The sequence below is a fragment of the Eptatretus burgeri genome, chromosome 5, assembly GCF_056783735.1.
Source record: "Eptatretus burgeri isolate ZD-2024b chromosome 5, Ebu_testis_v1, whole genome shotgun sequence".
NCBI lineage: Eukaryota > Metazoa > Chordata > Myxini > Myxiniformes > Myxinidae > Eptatretus > Eptatretus burgeri.
Window position 1 is genome coordinate 60074362 of NC_140965.1, and position 24878 is coordinate 60099239.

The 24878-nt window shown below is 44.1% G+C and overlaps 1 pseudogene; it reads left to right on the forward strand.

Annotated features, from left to right (window-relative positions):
- Window positions 1-18426: 18426 nt before the first annotated feature.
- On the forward strand, window positions 18427-22922 carry LOC147026514 (uncharacterized; annotated as a pseudogene).
- The last annotated feature ends 1956 nt before the right edge of the window (window positions 22923-24878 follow it).

Genomic DNA, 24878 nt, shown 5'->3' on the forward strand with positions numbered 1-24878 from the left:
ACCGTGTGGAAACTAGATTAATGTTTGAATTTATAATCATGTAAAATGCAAAATTAACTTAGTTTAGTTCTTTTTCGAAATAACTCAATAAACATACATGCTGATAAAGCTAAGTACACATTCAGAAGAAACCAGTAAGAAAATACACACACGATCTTTACTTTAGTCATAAACAACCTTTGTTAAATCTTATCTGTTTAGTAAACCATTGATATATATATATATATATATATATATATATATATATATATATATATATATATATATATATATATATATATATATATATATATATATACATATATTTTTTTTTTCAGATGTCTCAGATGAAGAAAGTACAACCGAGTGGAGCACAGAACAGGAAAAAAAAGAGGGGCAGAGTCGAAGACGAGTCCCATTAAAAGAGGGGCATTAGATGCATGGATAAAAAGAAGTGAAGAAGAAGTAGGAGAATCTGGAGAAGTAAAAGATGATGTGGGTGCAGAGAAGGATTTTTCTGATACGGATTCAACTCGGTCAGAACATAATACTCTCTCTCCTCAGTCTCGTTGTCAGGATGATGATCCATGTGAAGAAAATAAAGAAGATTTTATCATATTTTTGCAAAGAAGTGATTTTGGCTGTTTGAAGAAACCGATTCCAGGTCATTTGAAGATGACAATATTACAACATGACCCTGAAAGATATCAGAATAAAAGTGGTCCATTTGCTGAGAAGGATGGGAGATCATTTTCCAAACAGTGGTTTGATAATGTTTCCACAAACGGAGAAATTGTGGAGAGAAAATGGTTGTTATTCTCTCCATATCGGAAAGCATGCTACTGTTTTGTTTGCTTTTTGTTTTCAAAGTAGCATTTGTCGTCTGTGTCAAACTTTGGAAAGGAAGACGGTTTCTCCACTTGGAGAAAATTAAATCCAAGAATACCTGACCATGAGAAAAGCCCTTCTCATAGAGCTCACATGAGGGAATACCTGAACCTCATAGTTCGACTCCATCATTCAACTACGATAGACGCTGAACTTCAACAGCAAATGTCTGCTGAAAAGAAAAGATGGAAAGCTATAACTGAACGGATTGTCGAGGTTATATCCTTTCTGGCAAAACAGAATCTGGCCTATCGTGGAAATCGAGGAGAAGGAATATCTGGGTTATCAGAGCCAGGGGAGACAGTCAGTGAAAATACAGGAAACTTTCTCGCAACAATCAGACTTTTGGCAAAATATGATGACATCTGAGCAAAACAATTGCAGAGAGGGAAAGAGAAACCAAAAAGTGTCACCGACTTGTCCAACAGAATTCAAAACGAAATAATCAATCTTCTTGGTGAAACTGTCAAGAAAAATATAATTTCTGAAATTAAGGACGCAAAATATTTTAGCATAATGCTGGATTCAACTCCAGATATTGCCCATGAAGATCAGGTTTCTGAAATTCTGCGTTACGTTCATATTGATGAAAACAGAAAAGTAGAAATAAAGGAGACATTTCTGGGATTTTTTCAAGTCAACAAGAAAGATGCAGTCAGCCTGGTAAATAAAATTCAGGAAAAATTGGAAGACAAAATTTCCATGAATGACTGTCATGGTCAAGAATATGATAACGCAGCAGTTATGGCTGGAGTGAGAGGAGATGTTCAACAAAAAATTCTTGAAGTTTACCCAAAAGCTGTGTTTGTGAACTGCGAGAACCGCAGCCTCAATTTGGCCTGTGTCCATGCAAGTGAGGTGCAACCTGTTGTTGTTACATTTTTTGGTATTCTGGAAAATCTCTTTACTTTTTTTTCTTCATCTACTTCTCGTTGGGAACTGTTAAAAATTTTTGTCACTCGGACTGTGAAAAGACAGTGTGATACAAGATGGAGTTCCAGCCAAGATGCTGTGCAAATAATCCACGAAGAGTGTGACAACATTATTGCAAGCCTTCAACACCTGCTGGAAGGAGAATTTTCAAGGGAAACTAAATCTGATGCAGGATCGCTACTGAACTCTATTCAACAGTTCCCGTTTATAGCTTTATTAAATTTTTGGTACTCAGTTTTATCATCAGTGGAGAAAGTCTCAAAACGTTTGCAGGATCCGAAAATGGGGTTCCATGAAGTTTCTTGTGATCTGAGAGGACTTATTCATATCTTGAATTTGAAGAATGACGAAATTATCCACAATGCAATAGATTTAGCCAATGAATATTGTGAAAATTGGGGAATACCAATTGCACGAACAAGGAGAAGAAGAATAATGCCTGGAGAGTCAGCAAGAGGTAGTGAACTGACGTCACAAGAAGAAATGAATAGAGTAAAGGTAGAGATTGTGAACAGATTAAAAACTGAAATTGAAGACCGCAGTGTCTGTCTTCAAAGATTCAGTGACCGATTTTCTTTTCTTCTGAACTTGAATTCAGTAGTGATTGAAGATGAACAAGAAAGAGAGATATTAAAAAAGAAATTTTCAGACTTTCCAAATTATTATGACAATGATGTGGTTGCAATTCAGTTATATGACGAAATTATTGATTTTGTCATGCTCCTTCGAGCTGGAGGGAATAGAGTTCCCCCTGATCCTAAAGTTTCTCTGGAGTCTTTACTGCAGTATGGGAGGGATGTCTTTCCGACGCTGTGTGTTTCATACAGGTTACTGCTTACAATCGCATTTTCAGTCGCAAGCTGTGAAAGGTCATTTTCAAAACTGAAATTAATAAAAACATATCTGAGGTCTTCTATGTCACAGGAGCGACTGACCAACCTGGCTTTAAAAAGCATTGAAAAAGAATTTCTCACAGCTGATGTAAAAAGTGAAGTAGTTCAGGTGTTTTGTGACAGGAGGTATCATTTGGGTTAAAGAACTTAATATATTTGATTGATTTATATTAAAATCGAATAAAGCGTTTATTTAATGTTTCATCTGTGTTTATATATTCAAAATGTTTTCCTTTCTCATAATATTTCTCAGTATATTAGGCCTTATACTTGAGTCTTTGGGGCATACAATTAAGATTTGCCCTGGGCATCACCAGACCTCTGCATGCCACTGCTTTACTTAAGAAATTTTGTTCACTGGAAGCAAGTAACAGGAGCAGGGTAAACATCCTTACACACATGGGGTGATACACAAACTTGTGCTTATCAACTTGGCTGGCATCCCACTTCAATCATTTGGGCTATCAATTGTCATGGTCAACTTCACACGATCAATTGTAGTTTTCAACATGATGTTTAAACATTCAACAAATCCAAGACACCTTAGTTAATTTTGCACGAGTAATCTACAATGTTGTGGAAGTTACCCTCATCACTCTGGGGTTGATCAACTTTGTCTGAGTGTACCCCACTCCGAGGAAATGGTTATTGGAAGCCAATTGATGATCATGTTTACCTCCGTCAGCGAAGGTTAAGCACATTATGTTTTCACCCCTTCTGTCTGTTTGTCTGTTTGTGTATAGGATATCTCCAAAAGTTGTGGACGGATCCTGATTAAATTTTGTGGACTGGTTCGGTGTGTGACAAGGACGAACTGATTAGATTTTGGTGAAGATCCGTATCTGGATCCGACTTTGCAAATTTTTCAAAGTGATTCTTCACAATTGAGATCGGGCTAAATCGATAAATAGCATGATATCTCAAAATGTTGTGAATGGATTAGGAGGAAACTTGGTGGACAGGTTGGGTGTGTGGCAAGGACGAATTGATTCAATTTTGGTGAAGATTCGATTCTGGATCTGGATACAATAATTATTTAATTTTTAAAGTTTCCGGTTCTGGATTTGGAGTGTCAGCAGGTTCTCTCAGCGGTCTCTGCCAACTTTCTCAAAGTTAAGTCTCCGGTCGATTTTTGTCCCGTATAACTGTTTATTTTCTCACTGACATGTTACTGTGTGTTCCTAGTTCGGTTTTGTTTCAAAAATCATGCTATTTTGTGAGTTTTCGTTGACCTTGTCTTACCGGGTTCCTGGAGGTCTACCCATCCCCCCCCCCCCCCCGCTAGGTACACGATAGTTTTTATTTGTATTCTCTCCCTATTGCCTTCAATTCCTATATTCCAAACTTTGCCAATGCTCCCCCTCCACCTTCCCCCCCCCCGCAATCCCTCCCAACTAAAGGAAAAAAAACTACCTTCCTCCCTGCACATCCATGGATCTTGATCCCTCTTCTTCTTCTTCCTCCTTTTGCCACCACAGCATCTTTCTTCTATTTGAGCTGACCCATTCTCTCCATTACCTTCACGATTTCTTCCTACAACCTTCCATTCCCGAATCTTACATAATCTTCATTCCCGAATCTTACATAATCTTCAAAAATCCATCAAAAATTAATAAATTTCCTTGGATCCTTTCGAGCTATACACCTGTAACCACGTGTCTCTCTCCACCCCCTTCCTGATACCTTTCATCGACCCAGCAGTTCCACTCTGCGTTTACCGTTCCAAATTCACCATACACCTCCACGATTTTACTTCAACCTTTCCTTTTCCGAATCTTACACAATCCATATTTAAAATAAATAAATAAATTCACTTTTGACTAAACATCTCCCACTGCCACGTGCTTCTCCTGTAACCATGCGGTATGTTTACACCCTCTGCGTTTACCGATCCAAATTCACCATTCACCTCACGATTTTTTCTACAACCTTTCCATTACCTCATTTGATGGAAACTCTCAAAAAATGCAACCATCACCATCAGACTCTTCTCCCTCCAAGCTTCCCTCTCACCGTTGTCAAAAACTCCTCCCTCCCCTTTCTCCCTCAACTCTCCCCACCTACCCTTCTCCCACCATTCAGCCCTCTCACTCACCCTTCTCAAAATCCCCCTCCCCACCCTCACATCCACAAAGCTGCCTCCTTCCCCTGCCCTCTCACCTCCATCTCATCACTCCACCTCCTCAAATCCTCAACTGCCTACCAATGTGTGTGTGTGTGTGTGTGTGTGTGTGTGTGTGTGTGTGTGTGTGTGCACACATGTATGTGGGAGTTGCTGTTGTTACCTACTTTCTCCACATGTCGGTCGGGTTCATCAGGAGGTGAAACAGAGACCAACCAGGTCTCACAGTGTGTGTGTGTGTGTGTGTGTGTGTGTGTGTGTGTGTGTGTGTGTGTGTGTGTGTGTGTGTGTGTGTGTGTGTGTGTGTGTGTGTGTGTGTGTGTGTGTGTGTGTGTGTGTGTGTGCGCGCGCGCGCGTGCGTGTATGTATGTATGTGTGTGCGCGCGCGTATGCGTCCGTGTGCATGCGTGTGCATGCGTGCATGCGTGTGTTTGTGTGTGTCATTGATTAGTGTCTACATATGTGGGTTTCAGAATGTGGAATGGAGTCCTCCCAGGGCAGGCTGAAAGCAACCATCTTCATTTCGGTAAGGGGTCATGATTCATGGACCAAGCTGTGACGTTTTCTTTTCTCAAAGTTTTGTGCCGAGGGCTCTCTTCAGGATCGTTACTGAGCCCAGGACAGCTTCCAACTGTAGATTTTTGTTAAAATATTCCCAGGGATGGTTGTTAGCTCACCTGTAAAATAGTTCTGGGAGATTATAGGATGGTGCATAATCTGTCCGTCCATCCGTCCATCCACAAATACTTGCAACTTCTTCTCAGAAACTATACATACAATTTCAATGAAATTTGACCACAACCTTCATCACCCGTGATTGCATAAAAAAACGGATTCTGAAGGGGTCTACAGAGGAAGTTTACGGGGTAGGGTGGGGGTTGGGGAGAGGGTTGCCTCCCCAAAGAGGTGTTTGCTTTTTCTCAAACGATACACACAATTCCAATGATATTTCACGACAATCTTCATCACCCATGACGTAACAAAGTTTGTTCATGACATTAGATAAATCTGGCTCGAAGGGGAGTTGTCCCTCAAAATATATATCTTTGCATTCTTCTCCAAAACTACACATAAAATTCCGATGAAACTTGACCACCATCTTCATCACCTGTGATGGATCAAGGTTGTTAATTCCATGAAAAAAAATATCCAAAGCAGCTATCGCCACCTCCTTCCTTACTCTGCCACCCCTTCCGAGCTTCCCCCTTCCTCCTGCCACCTCTCTCTACCCTCCCTCTCTCCCCACCTTCTCTCTCCCTCCCCTCCCTTCTCTCTCAACCACCTCCTTAATACCCCCCATCATTGTATATTGTATTTGCGAGGATATAACATAATATAATGGCATGTCAGATCAGATAAGGTATGGGAGCATGCGCCAGAGCAGCACGTCGCTGCCTCCACTTTCCGCCGGTACTCCAGGGGCCTCGATCTGGCCATCCCCCAGGCAGATGCCTGGCCCATCCCGATCTCCTTGAGATTCCGATCAACCTGCTGCAACCACGAGGCACGTGGCCAGCCGATTGGCCTCCTCCACTCACGAGACTCCCTCACTGAGAGAATCTGGTGAGCAGGATCAGCATCAGGAAAATGAGCCACATGTCCTTACAGCCGCAGCTGACACTCACGGACTATGCAGGTATCAAATCTCATTTGAATCTCTCTCAGCAACCGCCCGTTGGACACAAAGTCTGACCAGCGATAGCTAAGGATTTTCTGAAGAGACCTGGTACCAAAGGAATTAAGTCTCCATCGCAGACCCCTGGTCACAGTCTAAGTCACACATCCATAAAGCAAGACTGGAAGCACCAAGGACCTGAAGACGCGGACTTTCGTCCTCCCGCACAGGTGTCAGCAGCACCACACCCCATGATCCAGTGAATCCATGATCCCCAAGCACGACCCAGACGACTGTTGACCTCTGAGTCACAGCCAGCAGAGACATGAACATCACTGCCAAGGTAAGTGAATCTCTTCATGACCTCAACATCCTCACCACAAACAGGCATAGACAGGATAGCAGCATCCAAGATGTCATTGAAAGCCTGGATCTTAATTTTGGCCCAGGAAACCCGTAATCCCAGTGGTTCTGACTCCTCATTCAGCACCTCGATGGCCCCCAAAAGGACATCTAAAGTCTTTGCAAAGATGACTGCATCATCTGCGAAATCAAGGGCAGAGATCTTGACATTCCCAAATGATGCACCACAGCTTGATCTCTCCGACATCCTCCCCCGAATCCAGTCCATACAAGTGTTGAAAAGTGTGGGGGCCAGTACACACCCCTGACAAACTCCAGCAACAACTAGAAATAAGTCAGAGATTGTACCACCACATCTCACAGCACTCTCAGTACCAGAGTGGAGCTCAGACATCAGATCGATCAGTTTTGGTGGCACCCCATGAAGACCAAGAATCCTCCAGATGGCGTCCCGATTCACTGAATGAAACGCTTTACTGAGATCAACATAGGCTGCAAGCAGCCCCTGCCGAAACTCTCATCTGCATTCGGTGAGGACCAGAAGAGCAAGGATACAGTCAATCATTGACCTCTTTGGTGTAAAGCGTGACTGCCATGGATGTGGTGCTCAAGCAGATAGTAGCGAACCCTGTCAAGAATTATCCGAGCAAAGACCTTGCCCGTCACTGAGAGCAGCGTCACCCCTCGATAGTTTTTGCAGTCTTGGCGATCACCCTTCCCTTTCCAGAGAGGGACAACAAGGCCCCTCTTCCAGTCAGTTGGGATGATGTCTGTGTTCCAGGCCAAACACAGAACTGCATGCAATGACACGAGAGCAGCATTTCCACCAGCCTTGAGAAGTTCAGCATGGATGCCACAGATCCCTGGAGGTTACTCCATTTCAACCGGTTCACTGCAGCCTGTGTTTCCACAAACGAAGGTGGACCAAAGTTGAGTAAAGGGTCAGCAACAGTGATTGTAAAACCCCTGACATCCAACTTGACAGCTGGGGGATCAGCCTAGTACAACCGCTCAAAGCAACAGGCCCAGCGGGCCTTCACTTCGGACTCCCCTGTCAAGCGCCTACCACTCCCTGCTCGAACTGCAGTGCTCCGACGGATGGGCTTGGATGAAAGCAATGCGCGAATTCCCCTGTAAGCGGGACGAGAATCATTTGACCACAGGCAATGCTCTACCCCCTCACAGATTCCTCGCACATAGGCCTCCTTGTCCACCCTTAGCACACATGGAGTTTTATGCCTCAGCCTCCTGAACAGCTCAGCTCTGCCATTCAGCCTGACCCTGTGACTGGTCAATGTTATCCAATGTCCCTTGAGAGACATAATTCTTCTTTGCCCTGCGGTGAGCTCCAAGATATCCACTGGCAACATCAAGGAAGGTGGTCTTGAAGGCACTCCACAACTCTTGAGGATCTCTCAAAGCACTCAGATCCCACAAATCTCCACTCAGCTTGTTCCAAACTCCTCAGCTACCTTCTCATCCTTGAACTTGCCAACATCCAGCCTCGGCTGGGATGGTACCATTCTCATGGATTTAAGGTGCAACTTAAGAGTTGCTACAACAAGCCGGTGGTCAGTATTGAGGAACTGAGCACTCCGGTCGACCCTGCAGTTCTGGATCATCCTCCAGCAACCATCAACCAGCACATGGTCAATCTCCTTTGACACACCATCAGCATTGGAATACCAAGTTCAGCGATGAGATTGTGGGTGCTGAAACCATGAACCAGCCACCCTAAGTCCATGACTTCTTGCAAAGTCAAGGAACTTAGTGCTATTCAGGTTCACAGTTCCAGCGCCATCGGGACCAAGAGATGTCTCATAACCATCCCTATCAATTCCATTTGATGCATTGAAATCCCCCAAGACTCGAAGTGTATCTCGTCTGGGGCACTGATTAACCACAGGCTCGAGCATGGTATATAATGTGTCCTTCATGGTGAGATCACTCGCCTCAGTCGGAGCATAAACAGAGACCAGGGAAATGACACCCAAGGAGTAACGAATCCTTAGTCTCATAATACGCTCATTGACCGGTGTTACCTCAATTATCATTGGAGTCAGCTTATTGGACACAGCTACAGCAACTCCTTGGGCACGGTAACCATCAGAGTGACCAGACCAATAATAGGTTTAACCACACGCCATGATCTCGACACAATCCAGTCTCCGAACCTCAGAGAGTGCTGCAATACTGATGTCCAAACGCTTGAGCTCAGTTGATAACAGAGAGCGGTGATCATCATCTCTTCGGGATAGGACATTCCAGGCATCCACCCAAAGGGACCTCCTCAGGTTAACCCAAGGAGACCGCCGTCATGTGGACAACACCTTAGCATCACCCTGACACACACTCCAGCAATCTGTCCTGGGAGTGTTACCCCGTGGTTTCCCTCCTGTCATCAAAGATTGGGGGTCCCGAAGGCTTTGCCCCAATCCCATCATCCGGTGAACTGCCCTGCGATGGGAAGCTGCACAGGAGGTACTCCCACAGAGTCGGTTTTCAGATTTTTTTATGCTTCGAGAATGTTTTGCAGTTTAAAGGGTTTTACGGTGGCCCGAGTACAAATCCTGCCACCAATCTCCTAATAAGAAGTAACCCAACTGCAAGAGGACGTCCGCAGACAGTTGGGCACTTGATATGGATGGCCGTTGCCTCACAAGGAGCTCCTCTGCTCTTTGACAGGTTTTGTCTTTAATCCTGCTGGTTGTCCATATCCAAACACCCTCCTCACCAGGAAACCTGGTGGGGGAGACGGTTTAGTCACCGACAACCCGATCATGGAACAGGTTAGTGCAGATTTACATGATACCTGTAGCAAGTCACAGATCTGATCTGGCCTGAGCTGACAATACTCTATTTCAAGCTTCCCTCCCTCTCTCCCCTCCCTCTCTCCCCTCCCTCTCTCCCCTCCCTCTCTCCTCTTCCTCTCTCTCTCCCTCCCCTCCCTTCTCTCTCAACCCCCCTCCCTAATGCCCCCATCAGCAAAGCGACGGGTTGTATTTGCTCGTATATAATATAATATAATATAATAACATATATTTACTTTTTTTTAAGGCTCTTCTGGCTAAATCGGTGTTTTGGCTCCACATATTAGGCATGAGCTTATCATAGCTACAGCTTTCTTCATCTCCATAAGATTGTGCTGCAGACAATACTGGGATGAGAATTGAATTCGCAATATTTTTTTTTATAGACCAGTCTAGCTTGGAGAGGGCACATCCATCAAATGGACACGTGTTTCAGGCTTGTTCACCCTCGTCAGCGTGGAACAGAAGTTCCTCCTGATCCACACTAACAAGAAACAACAAGCCTGAAACTCCTTTCTGCGGATATTCCATCTTCGGGTTGGAGTGATCCATAAAGGTGAGAATTGGACTATATTTCTGGTATTGGCTGCATTGCAATCCCAAAGAGATGTAGGGGGCTGTAGCTCTGCTCGGCTCATGCTGAAGAGAGCCTATGCAACTGTTCAGCTCAGAGAGCCTTTTTAAATTTAAATTGTTCCTGGCTGCTCCCAGAAATTTTTGTGTACCACAACCAAGGTAGTGTGTGGCCGGCATTTCCTGTTGGTCAGGATGCATTCAGCTATCTGGTGTGGCAATTGCTTGCTGGTATCCACTGCAGTGATGGGGTCTGATCTCAACATATATTGTGGTGGCAATGTGATCGGGGTTAAATTGGGGTAACATCGAAGTTTTATGTCATTATTAAATGTTCATCATCAGGCGTACGGTATTTGTGTAAAAGATCACAACATGTGCGGTCCAAGATAATGGTGAATCATTAACATCTTCCACCATGATGTAATACCACAGGGCCTTTCATTGGCCCATATCGGAAGAATGTCCATCATGTATTTCAATTGTTCTGCCTTCACACCATCCACTCTCTTTCTCTTTCTCTCTTTCTCTCTTTCTCTCTTTCTTTCTCTCTCTCTCTTCCATTGCTGCAGCTGAGTTAATTTATTACATCTTGAATGAACTATAATTGGTTCGTTGTCTTATTATCTGCTGATAGACGTCTGCATGCACACTTTGTGTAACCATTTTGGTTCAGGACATCTGATCAGGGTGGAGATATACTTCAAGATTGATGGGCAGAATTTCAATTTCCTGTATCTGTCTCTCTTTGTAACTTCTTTAAGAATCAGTGAATTATTCTTGTTGCTAATGTTTATTTGCTTTTACAGGTATTATATCTATAGGCTTAGAGGAGAATGTAATGAGTTGAAAGTAAATTACAATGGCAAACTTGCCACTTAAATACTGTGCAATATGTGAATACAATTAATTCTAACAAAAAGGAAAAAGATAGAGGCAAGAAAGTGAGGAGGAAGACATTTGGATATTCAAACTGAATGACAACTAATGAATATTATAAGAATATTATCGGAAAATAATAGGACAGAATATATTTTGCCACACATAACTGGAGACATTATACCTGGTTCAATTACTCAAGTATCATTCAGAAAATTGTTTTAAATTATAAAATGTTATTATGTTGTGTGTTGGAGAAGTACACCACTGAATTAAATGTCATTTATGGTGGAGTGTAGTTTTCATCGGTGCCAGCTTGTTCGTACTTTTCCATCATGAACTTTGTTCCATTTACTTGTCCAACCAATGGCAGTAGTGTACTGGTAGGTGTGGATTTTTATCTGGTTTCTAACCAATCATTTTGCCCCACACTACTATCGGGTTCTTGGAACTTCCCATTGGAGGACGAGGGGTGAGGAAGGATTTAACAGAAGTACGATGATATTATTCTGCCTGGCAGCTCACTATTTACACCGTCTTGGAAATGACTCATTGGCTTGAGTTTCTTTGGAGTTAAACAAAAGTTTACTGGAGTTAAACCACATCAACAGCCCCATCTTCAGTGACACATTTCCTCTCTTGACTCGTGGAGTTTCGTACAACGTGTCTGTCCATGACCCTTTCCTTCAGGAGCACTTTTGATCTCTACACCTGCAGCTGCATAACACATGCCACATGGCGTCTCCATCTTCAGTAGGTTTTCCCTCCTTTCAACCGCAGGACTACTAACATCGAACTCCTTTTGGTGAGCAAATAATTCCCATGGGCGCTGGCCATTTATGACACCCAAGTCACCAATTGGATCATATTATTTTGTGGACACGACGACTAATTGGCCCACTGGTGATATGCCATTTCTTGCTTCTTATTGAACTTGTGACTTTATTCAGTGGCACTCAAGCTTAACAACTTATGGGACACCAATCAGACTGGATGAAGTCATCAACCTTGAGCAATAAGTCGAAGTCGATAATTCGATTTTCTATATTTGTTACCCTGACATGATTACTTGTTATCACGTCTGTTGAAGCTACGTCCAATGATGGCGTTCACCAAGATGCATCTACTGAGGTACCCCCATTATCAGTAGTGGCCATTAGTTTTAAACTCCCTCTCTTCTGGCCCACTGATCCCACATTGTGGTTTGCGCAAGTTGAGGGTGCAGTTCCTGGCTAGGCATGTTGACTTCTTCGGTGCCAACCAGGATACACGTTTCACCTCTGCTGTTTTATCGCTCCAGCTAGAAATAGCACAAGAAGTGAAAGACCTCCTAATCACTACTCCAGACTCAGAATGTTATCCCAAACTCAAGGCTGAACTCATCAGGCATACCTCAGTTTCAGAGCAAAAGAGACTACACCAACTACTCATTTCTGAAAAGCTTCATGACAGAAAACACTCTCAGCTTTTGTGAAGAATGAGACAGCTGCTTCGGGACAATATATTGGAGAATATACCATCTTAAAATAGCTGTTTCTCTCGAGACTTCCCACCAACGTCCAACTCATCTTGGCCTCAATTAAAGGGGCTGTCAACATCGAACACGAGTGGACCTTGCCGACAAGATCATGGAAGTATTTTCTCCTTTGGCTTCCACTATGCACATACAAGCTGTTTCAAAACCTCAATACAAAGTTCCATCCTAACCAGACCAAGCCTGCATTTTGTCCACCGAGGTTGACAATTTGACCAGACAGGTACAAGCTGTCACAACACAACTACAGGTGGAAAGAGAGAGGAGTCGAAGCTGAGGGCATGGTCCATCGAGAAGTTGAAGAAGAGGATAATCCCAGCTCGAGCACTCAATAATACACCGAACATATGTGCTGGTACCATTGGAAGCATAGAGAAAAGGCTATAAAATGCATTAGACCATGCTCATCCCAGTCCTGCCCTTCGGAGAAGGGAAATTCCAATGAAACAAGTCGTCTAGTTACCTATTCTACATAACCGACAAGGCAACAGGTACCAGGTTTTTGCTGGATACTGGTGCTGAAGGGAAATTCCAATGAAACAAGTCGTCTAGTTACCTATTCTACATAACCGACAAGGCAACAGGTACCAGGTTTTTGCTGGATACTGGTGCTGAAGTGAGCTGTCAACATCGTGAGTATTATACCATCTTTTCACAAAAGCAAATGCCAGCCTACATCAATCCAGCTGCAGATATAATGAGTCACTCGCCCACCACCACCTACGCAGAGAGATCTTCATCACTGGATCTTGAACTGTGACAAGTATTTTGAGAGGTATTCGTGGTTGCTGAGTTGCCTACACCTATCATCGGGGCTGATTTTCTTTGCCAGTTTGGTCTGCCAGTGGATGTCAAACATCGCAAGCTCAACGACACCACCACCAGCCTTACTGTGCAAGGAATGAGTCATACACCCTCCATTAGCCCCATGTTCATGAAAGTTACATCTTCTTCGCATTATAACATCCTCCTTCATGAATACCCAGAGATTGCTTGTCCAGTGTACAGGGATTGGGAGATCAAGCACTCAAACACTCACTTCATAGTAAGTTGTGGACCTCCAGTTGCAGCACAACCATGGCGCCTTGCCCTTGATCATCGAAAAAATCGCCAAGTCAGAGTTCGAGCACATGCTTGACAGAAACTGGTCTTTGATTTTGCATATGTCACCAAAGAAGTCACCATTTGGCTGGCAGCCATGTGGTGACATCCGTTCACTTAATGAATGCACCATTCCTGATGGCTGTCCAATTCCGCATTTGCAGGATTTTTTCATCCTCCCTCAAAGGTGCACATCTTTTCCCCAAGATAGACCTCATCAGAGCATATCACCAGATACCAGTAGAGCCAACTGACACACACAAAACAGCCATCGCAACACCTTTAGGGCTCTTTGAGTTTGTTCACATGCCATTCAGCTTGCATAATGCTACGCAGACATTTCAGAGATTGATTGATGATGTCATCTGTCATCTCCCTTTCATCTACTCATACCTTGACAATCTGCGAGTTGCAAGCCTGACAGAGGAAGAATACGAAGCACACCTCCGATTACTTTTCGAGCACCTTGCTAAGTTATGGCTTTGTCATCAATCCCAGCAAGTGCCAGTTTAGGGTACCATCACTCACCTTCTTCGTCAATGTCGTAGACATACATGGTATCTGCCCACTGGAGGAGAAAGCCCAGACCACACAAGCCTTTTCCTGCACCCACATCACTGTGCAAGTTGTGGGTTTCTTGGCCTTGTGAATTTTTACAGGCATTTCATCGCTAATTGTGAAGATTTTTCTCACCCATTGATGGACATATTACATAACAAGAATAAGAAGAATCAGCCTGTCACCCTCGATGAAAAATAATTGTCTGCCTTCGAAGAGGTGAAGGGGTGGTTGACTGAGTCCATACTTCTTGTTCCTCCCAAGGCTGAAGCATCACTATGTCTATTCCTTGATGCCTCAGATGTGGAAGTACGAGGAGTTTTGCAGCAAAATGTAGATGATGTCTGGCAACCACTCTCCTTTTTCTCAAAGCATTTTCAACCTACAGAGTCCAGATATAGCATGTTTGGGGGAGAACTTCTAGTAGCCTACCTGGATGTCAAACACTTTTGGAAAATACTTGAAGGGAGGACATTCTCTTTCTATACAGCTATATCTATTCTATACGGCCACAAGCCATTGACCTATGCTCTCAAGTCAGGACCCAATCGTCACTCTCCAAGAGAAATACGACATCTTGATTTCATCTCCCAGTTCAAGACAGACTTTTGAGGCACATCAGTGGCAAAAACAACTCTGCAGTAGATGCACTCTCCAGAGTTGACGTAAATGCTCTGGATGCAACTAACATCATCGATTTCACTACCATAACTGAAGCCCAACAAAATGATGAGGAGCTACAAAGGCTGCGAACTAATGAAATGTCACTCCAGTTCAAAAAGGTACCACTCCTCACTTCTGAGGTTAGGTTTGTCTGTGACATTTCCACAGGTGATCCTCGCCTTCTGCCCCTAGTGAGTATCGACCTGCAGTTTTTGATGCTGTACACAATTTGTCACACCCTAGCATCAGAGCCACTCCACATTTAGTGACTCGGCCTTTTGTCTGGCAGGGAGTAAATCGTGACATTAGAGTCTGGTCCAGAACCTGAATAGCATATCAGAGATCCAAAATACTTCGACACATCAGGTCTCCTCTTGGTACCTTTTCTACACCAGATACAAGATTTGACCACGTTCACATTGACCGAGTTGGACCCCTACATCCATCAGATGGCAATACATGCCTGTGCACATGCATTGATCATTTTACTCGTTGGCTGGTTGCAATAACCATCCCTGACCAGGCAGCAGAGATGGAAGCACAAGCATTCATCTTACATTGGGCAACTGTGTTTAGTGCACCCTCAACAATACCCAGAGACCAAGGTCCTCAGTTTGAATCAGCACTTTTACAAGCTCTTTGATCTACTTGTCATTCAGAGAACCCAAACCACAGTTCATCACCCATCACATAATGGGCTTGTGGAACGATTCCATCAACATTTGAAAGTGTCCCTGGAAGCCCATGCAAACACAAGATGGACGGAGAGTCTTCCTATCATCTTGATAGGTATCTTACCTGCGGTTCAGTCTGACCGAGGTTTCGATACTGCTGAGTTCGTTTTTGGCACAACTCTCAAGTTGCCAGGACAGCTTGTGGCACAGAGTCAGTTTACTCAAGACTTGCATCCTCGCAACTATGTGAAGACCACAAGGGGAAAACCAGAGACGTCAGGATAAGTCAATTTTGAAGAAACTGAAAAACAATGTTTCAAGACTTTGGTGAACTGTTTAATAACTGTCATATAGATTTCTTTTCCAGTGAAAGGAAGAGTGATCATTGGCCGATCAAATTAAGCATGTAGCATTTGCCAAGCTTCTGTGTTATTTAATTTAAGAGCAAAGAACGAATCAATGTTGCAAACTGACATCACTGGTTATTCCCTTGTTTAATAATTGCCATGCAATTTTAACCCAGGATGTGTAGCAAATTCATGCTTGTTGGATATTAGCATACATTACATGACTTTGGTGATCACAGATTATTTTTTTCAACATTAAACGGTCATTGTTTTTTTATTTGGTTGGTGTTCAACGCCATACTCAAGGGTATTTCGCTTATATGATGACGGATTCTCCATTTCTTACTCCGTACTACTTAATATGATGGAAAACCAGGAGGAAACCAAGGATAAACCACCCCCGTGAAAGCCGAAGTCACCTCATGTGACTCCCTCATATACCTAAGCAGGTTGATTTGGTGGTGGGTACATCGAATGAGGATGGGTACTCAGACGCGCTAACCATTAAGCCATGGCGTGGGTCCAATAAAAGTCACAATAAAGGTTTGACCAGGCTTGAACCACGATATGCACCAACTACGGAGCACATGATATAACCAAATAGGCCATTGTCGTGCTCTACTCAGAGTTTATGCTGTGAAAGTTTTACAACCTTTGATTTTTTAGTTTCTCAACTCTGAATATTATGGTGGAACAGTTAACATGAATGAAAGGGAGATAACCAGGAGTAAAGTACTGACAACTCTGGGTTTCTACTTGTTCAGCTTTGACAACACTTGTTTTTTCATTGCACGGCTAAACGTTATACCATATAAATTATGTGACACCCCTGGTTATTTGTTAAAGTAATATTGTAAGAGGAAACCTTATGTTGCCAACTATTGGCAGGTGCAATAACCCTGAAATTTATAAAAAGTGACATCTCTGGTTTTCCCCTTGTGGTCTTCATGTACATAGCGTCATAGACTATGGATGCTCGTGAGAAACTTGAAGCCTTGTTGTGGAAATGACTCACGGAATTATGCTTCACTAGAGTTAAACAAAACCGCATTCACAGCGCTATCTTCAGCAAAGTATTTCCTCTCTTGACTCACAGAGTTTCGTACCATGTGTCTGTTTGTAACCCTTTCCTCCAAGAGCACTTTTGCTCTCTGCACCCAAAGCTGCGTACCACTTGCAGCGTTGCAGCTCCATCTTCATTGGGTTTTCACTCCTTTCAACCGCAGGATGACAATCATCGAACCCCTTTTTGGTGAGCAGCTTATTCCCAAGGTCACGAGCCATTTATGACACCCGAGTCTCCGACTGGATCATATCATTTCGTGGACATGACACCGAATTGGCCCAATAGTAATATGCCATTTCTTGCTTCATATTATTCCCGCACTTTCAAAGAAATGCGAGAATATTGTGATTGTCTCCGCCGTCCTTCTATCCGTCAGTCCGTCAGTCAATCGGTGCGTACATCCGTACGTCCATCTGTCTTACCCTGTAACTCCTCCTACACCGTTTGAAATAGGAACTTGAAACTTTGGGGCATAGTAGATACTGTATATGCATGGGGAAGTGCACAACACTTTCGGATTTTTGATATGACCCCTCGGGGCCAGGCCAGAGGGGTTAGGGTCATGGGGGTCGATTAAAAAAAATTGTCTTATAGCTTTTTAAATCAAATATATTCATGAGTTATACATTTAACAACATATTTTTTGACACATGATGATCAGAGGGTGCTTGGGGGGTAGGGGGTGCTTAGCGGATAGGGGGTCAAAATAGCTCCTCCTACACCGTTTGAGATGGGAACTTGAAACTTTGGGACATAGTAGATATATGTATGGGGAAGTGCACAACACTGTCGGATTTTTGATATGACCACTAGGGGCCGGGCCAGAGGGGGTGGTGTCATGGGGGCTGATTTTTTTAAGTGTATTTACCATTGTACATGGTAAATTCTTTAATAAAGAACTTACTTATGTGACCCCCATGAGTGACAAACAGTCACAGGTTTTACTGTATTTATCTAATGGATTATGAATAAATATAATTAATATTATACACAGTTCATTCCTATGAGTGGGGCAGCATAGCTAACCAAATGTGCATTTAGTGATAAAAGCACCAAATTTGGCACACTTGTAGAAAGACATATTATGAAGCGATTTGGATATTTGGCCACCACAGATTTAGCCTCTGAGGGCCGTGGCAGCCATTTTACAAAATGGCGGCAAGGTGACATTAAAATGGCTATCAACGGAATTAAAATGGCTTGGGCTTCCACATTTGTTGAACGATTTCATCGTTTATGGGGTCTATGGATGCGCCTCACTGAGTACTATAAATGTATGGGAGCAGATTTTCGAAATTCGAAATTGTGAAGGGGGGGGGGGAAACCATTAAAATTTTGTATAATATGCTCCTATAGTCGTAACATGGACTCTAATATATTTATTTGTCATTGCAGGTTGGTGATGGTGGTCGTCGCTTAATAGCAGCCATGTCCAAGAGCTTCAAGTTGGTCGACCCAGAGGGACCTGTCTCAACGTCGTCACATCCACCAACAACGAACTGGAACCTGTGTATCATCTGTCAAGACAACACGAAAGAGACACTGACTCATCCCTCACAGTCCAAGCGAACAGATGTCGGGAGCGGCTACAGTTCCCTGGCCGAAAATCTGATCAGATTCAATGAACTAAAGGAGCTTCCACATACGCTTCAGTTACGCCGGCTTGATGAAGGTCACGGAATTGAAGCAGCTATGGTTGCGAACAGTGCTGGTTATCACGAAACCTGTTGACTGAAATATAACAGGACAAAAGTACAGAGAGCCGAAAAGCGAATGCGTGTAACTGCTGATGACAGCCATAATACTGATGCATGCAAGCGCACCAGGTCCCTCTCATCGAGCACAGATAAGTCAAGGCCCCCTCCTGCTTCTTCTGTGAACAACCTGCAGGCTCAGAACGGCTTCATGAGGCAGCGACCTTCACAATTGACAGGCACGTGAGGGACTGTGCGACCCTCCTTGAAGACAGTGCCCTACTTAGCAAACTCAGTGCTGGGGACATGGTGGCCCTGGAAGCTAAGTACCATGCCAAATGCTTGTCAGGGTTATATAATCGTGCCAGAGCGGCCCGATCTTCTGAAGCACCAGGAGAAACTGAACCAGAGAAAGAGCTGTCAAGAGTAGCTTTTGCTGAACTTGTGCTCTTTATTGAAGACACCAGGCAGGATGAGGAGACGGCGCCAGTGTTCAAGTTAGCAGAATTGGCTCAACTATACCAGTCAAGAATTGAACAGCTTGGCGTCAGGAGCAACACAAGGGCACATTCCACACGTCTCAAGCAGAGACTCCTTGCCCAGTTCCCTGAGATGCAATCACACAGCAAGGGAAGAGACATCCTGTTGGCATTTCGAGAAGATGTTGGCGATGCTATTGCTAAAGCTTGTGAAATGGACAGTGACAATGATGCTATCCATCTTGCACGTGCTGCAAAAGTCGTGCGCCGCCACATGTTTGGAGAAGCCAAGCCTTTCAATGGGTTCCCTGAAGGATGCCAGAAAGAGTCTGTGCCACAAATGCTGCTTGGCCAGGTCAGCATGGTCTTAGAGGGACCCAGCATCAAGGACCAGATGACAGACACAAGCAATGCAGCAGTTACCATTGCTCAAATTGTGAAGTTCAACAGTGTAAAACACAAGCGTATGCAAAGCACCTCACCATCCTCCACTGTACGGCACAGCCCTGTGCAAGAAACGCCTCTTCCAATATATGTGGGGATGATGTTACACGCCCACACGTGCAAGAAGGAACTGGTGGATAGGCTGGCACACGTTGGCATGAGCATCTCGTATGATCGCGTCCTCCACCTCACAGCACAGATGGGGAACTGTGTCTGCGTGCAGTTTCACTTGGAGCAAGTTATCTGCCCGCCCAAGATGCGTGGAAAAGTTTTTACTACTGCTGCAGTAGACAATATAGATCACAATCCGAGTTCAACAACAGCGAAGTCCTCCTTCTATGGCACAGCTATCTCACTGATCCAACATCCCAGTTTCATGGGAGAAGGTGTGGATCGAACCATAGTCGTAACTGGAGGATATGGGAATGCAAGCACGTTCATCCGCCAGCTGCCACAGTGCTACACTGACGTGCCTCCTGTAACCAGCAGTGTCAAGAATGTGCCTGTCCCAGCTGCTAGGGTGACGTCACTTGACAGAGAGGCTAAAAAGCATACTGAGGAAGAATATCTCTGGCTCCACAATGCAAGGCAGGTCGTAGACGGAAATGATGAGGGAGGCGAGAACATATCTTGGGCCGCTTTCCATGCCAGCCGCCAGCCACCAGAAGTTAGACCAATCTGCCCCACCGCCCTGCTTCCCATGTTCCAGGACAGTGCCCACACAGTGGCCATGATCCGCCACTCCATATATGTCGTGAAGACTGCTGTTGAACATCTGAATCCAGGACAAACAACAGTGGTCACATTCGATCAGCCACTATTTGCCTTGGCAAAGCAAGTTCAGTGGAAGTGGCCAGAGAAATATGGTGAAGATAAGGTTGTCGTGCTGTTTGGTGGTCTCCATATCGAGATGGCTGCCCTCAAAACACTGGGAGACTGGCTGGATGTTAGTGGGTGGGTGCAGACACTGGTGCAAGCCGAGATTACCACACCTGGAACAGCAGAGTCTTTCCTGCAGGCATCTCATGTCACCCGCACAAGGAGAGCCCATCGGGTTACTGCTGCTGCACTGCACATCCTGCCACATCGAGCATATGACCATTATTGCAAGAGAGAAGATAATGACGGAGAACATCAGCTTTCTTTTGAATATTGGTGCTATCAGAGAGGAGAGGAAATTCCCCAATTCCAGTACTGGTCAATTGTGTTGCAATTGGAGTTGTTGTTGAATGTGCATGTACGTTCTCTGCGACAAGCATCGTTCACTATGTACCTTGATGCCCTGACAGAATTGGCCTGTTGGTTCCATGCCATGGACCACATGAACTATGCCAGGTGGATTCCAGTTCACTTGAAGGACATGACTGAACTTCCTGAAAGGCACCCAGAAGTAGCCAGAAAGTTTCGAAAAGGTAGCTTCACGGTACAAAAGACAAAGAAGATCTCATCAATCCCAATAGACCAGGCACACGAGCAGAACAATGCCTGCATCAAAGGAGATGTCGGGGCAGTTGGCATCACTGATAACCCAGCTGCTTTAAGGCGTTGGATGATCGGGGGGCCGGAAGTGGTGAGGGTCATAGAGGAGTTTCAACATGGAAACCAGCACTCTGGAAGAGAAGACAACATACGCCACCATGACCAGACGACCAGCGTCCAAGCCTCATTCACTGAAGATGTCCGGTCACTAGTCAAAGTCATGGAAGAGCTCGGGAACCCCTTTGAGGAAGACATCCCAGATCTCGTTGCTCTTGATACCAAAGAAATTGTTGGTTCTCCTGCAATTGAGGCAGTCAGAAAGGTAAGGGAGATTGGCCTAAAGCAGTTCCAGGCTTTCTCCAGGGATTGCCTTGTTGAAAGAACCAAGCCAGTTGCTGACACAATTCACCGAAATAAGCTCAAAGTGTTCAAGGCTCAACCAAGAAGGAACGTGAGCAAGGAGAAGCATAAGCTCACTTGCCTCAAGAACAATGCTCAACTCTTCTCACAGCTCTACATCAGCTGTCAGACGAGGGATGGAAACCTGGACGAGTTCTTTCGGCATGAAAACCAGGCATGCCCTCCAGCACTGTCTGATGGATGGAGTCTCCGCTGAGGTACAAAAAGCGACCTACTCACATGCTTTGAAGAGATCTCAGATGCAAGGTCAGAGGCTCCTACCACCACCAGTATAGTCATTGATGGAGCAGCCATTGTGCAGATGCTAAAGCCTGCTGCATGCAAGAACTTCAGAGAGTATGCACAAGAGATCTTTATCCCTTACATGTCTACAAGGCTTCAATCTTCATCACGCCTGGATCTCGTATGGGACACCTACATAGCTGACTCACTCAAAGCTAGTGCAAGAGCCAAGCGTGGTAAAGGAGTGCGCAGATGTGTAGTAACAGAAGGAGCCATACCCAGAAACTGGCAGAACTTTCTTCGAGTAGACACCAACAAGACACAGTTGTTCAAGTTCCTGTCAGAAGCTCTCCTCCTGTGGTTTAACCTGAAAGACGAGCAACTCGTCATCACTGATGGAGAAGAAGTCTGCAGCAAGCCTCCACTGTCTGAGCTGTCTTCGCTGGCCACATGTACCCACGAGAAAGCTGACAGTCGAATGCTGCTTCATGTATCTCATGCAGCCCGCCATGGCCACAACAAAATCATGATCAGAACGGTTGACACAGATGTTGTGGTGTTGGTTGTCTCGGTTGTCCAGAATCTGCAGCCAGAAAATGAACTGTGGATTGCATTCAGAACTGGAAAAGGGTTCTGATACCTGGCAGCCCATGAAATAGCAGCTGGACTGGGGCCAGATAAAGCACAAGCACTTACGATGTTCCATTCTCTGACAGGGTGTGACACTGTGCCAAGTTTTGCAAGTCATGGGAAGAAGACTGCATGGGCAGTCTGGAATGTGTTGCCAGAGTTGACCGAAGCACTGTTGAAGTTGTCATCTGCACCGAGTGACATACCAGAAGAGGTGATGCACACTATTGAGAGATTTGTCATCCTCCTTTACGACAGAACAAGTCCATGCACAGACATTGAAAAGGCATGCAAGAAACTTTTCGCAAAGAAGAACAATGTGGAGTTGATTACTCAAACCAAGGCAGCTCTGGAAGAGCACGTTAAGAGGGCAGCCTTCCAGGGAGGTCATGTATGGGGCCAGGTGTTGCTCCCTGCACCAGAGCAGCCGCCAGCAACCAGCTGGGGTGGACCAAAAGTGAGGAGGGGCTGCATGAGCCCCACTGGACAAGATTACCACAAGCAGCCCAAACTTGCCATGAACTGCTGTCATGTAAATGTAAGAAGGGTTGTGTGAATCGTTGCAAGTGCAAAAAGGCTGCACTTGAATGTACTGCTCTGTGCTAGTGTGAGGGGGAGTGCACCCAGAACTAGACATTTCTACTTTTAATTTTGAGTTTTTCATCATATCACTGTAACATCATGTGTCATTGAAATGTATTATGTGGAATTTTGTATTTCTTGAGTAAATTCTTTTGTATTTCTTTTGTAAATACACCATGCATTTAACTTTTAATAATTTGATAGAAGCTTCGGGGTGGGTGGATGTTTGGTCATTTTTAGATTATATTTTAGTCAGTTGTTGTTGATGATATATTTCCAGGAATGTTTATTCTTACACGCTTTTTCATTGTCATTTATTTGACGCTTGTTATGTAATTATGTCACCCGCAGGGCTATATGTCACCTATAGTCCAACCTATAGTTGGACTATAGGTGAGGGTTAGGTTTGGTTAGCTAGTTTATTCCAACCGATAGTTGGGGGAGTAGCGCCCTCCCCCCCGGGCAGCTTAGCTATAGTTAGGCCTTCCTGCTGCCATGTGGGGGGCCAACCAGTTGGGTGACCCTTTACATGGTGGCGCGGACTTTCTTAAAAAAAACAAAAAAAAACATTAATGTAGGAGGGCCCAGAGCGATTTTTTCTATTTTTCTCCCCCCCTCCCCCCCCACCCTTAAAAAAACACGAAAATCGTTGACTGCTATTTTTTAGAGCCTCATTAGTCGCATATATAGGCACAGTGATAGTTGTCACCGAAGTATAAACGTAGAAGCCACAGTGATTTGAAAAATTTCCCCAAAAAAGGGTTTTTCCCCCTTCAAAATTTCGAATTTCGAAAATCTGCTCCCATACGTTTGTAGTACTCGGTGAGGCGCATCCATAGACCCCATAAACGATGAAATTGTTCCACAAATGTAGAAGCCCTAGCCATTTTAATTCCTCTGGTAGCCATTTTAATATCACCTGGCCGCCATTTTGTAAAATGGCTGCCACGGCCCTCAGAGGCTAAATCTGTGGTGGCCAAATATCCAAATCGCTTCATAATATGTCTTTCTACAAGTGTGCCAAATTTGGTGGTTTTATCACTTAGTGCACAATTCTTTTGAATATTTGAGCTATGCGGCGCCACTATATGATTAAATTGATGCACAGTTCTATATTGCTGGATAGTGTTAAATTAATGTTTCATGAAATGCTGACATGCTTGCAATAACTTCTGATTTAGTAAACATAGTAAGTCTTTGGTCATAAAGCACATCAAATATAAAAGAATAGTCAATCCATTTTGCAAGATAAAATTTCACCTAGCATTAATGGGACAAAGCAGTGTGCGCGGGAATACGTGATCGTGTGCCATCGACAACATAGTTCTAGTCCATAAGAGTAAAAAATAGTATTACACGACTTATTCTATTAAATCGGTAAAATGTTTACAAGCTTGATACATCATTTATGTGCAATCAAAGCCTTTGGCTAATCTGGTGGAACGCACAAACAGCAAAAGAACTGTTGTGTTGAGTAAAACAAATTGATTATGATTGGCTTTACCAGCCTCGCAGTAATTTTCCCAATCATTGATAGGGTGAGGCAGCATGAGCAAAAAGTAAATTGATCTGGAATGTATTCTTAGATTAAAAAAGACAAGACTGGTGTTACAAATTTGAAATATATAATGAACATCAAGGGTCGGTGTCATAATCGATTTACAGACGCTGAACATCGCTTCACTTAGTCATTTTAGAAGCCACAATCTAAGGCTCCAAGAGGAGCTTGTATAAAAAGTATAACTTTCAGGCCAATTTGGCATTAGCAGATATCAATGTACTGTACTTTGACATCAATTACAAGGACCTTGGTGGAAGACAGAACAATCAACATAGTATACAGGATTTGAACCTGGGATCCCAGAATCAAGAAGCAATGTGTCCAGATGAGAACATAAAACATCCCAACCAGCATCTGATTGAAGGAGAT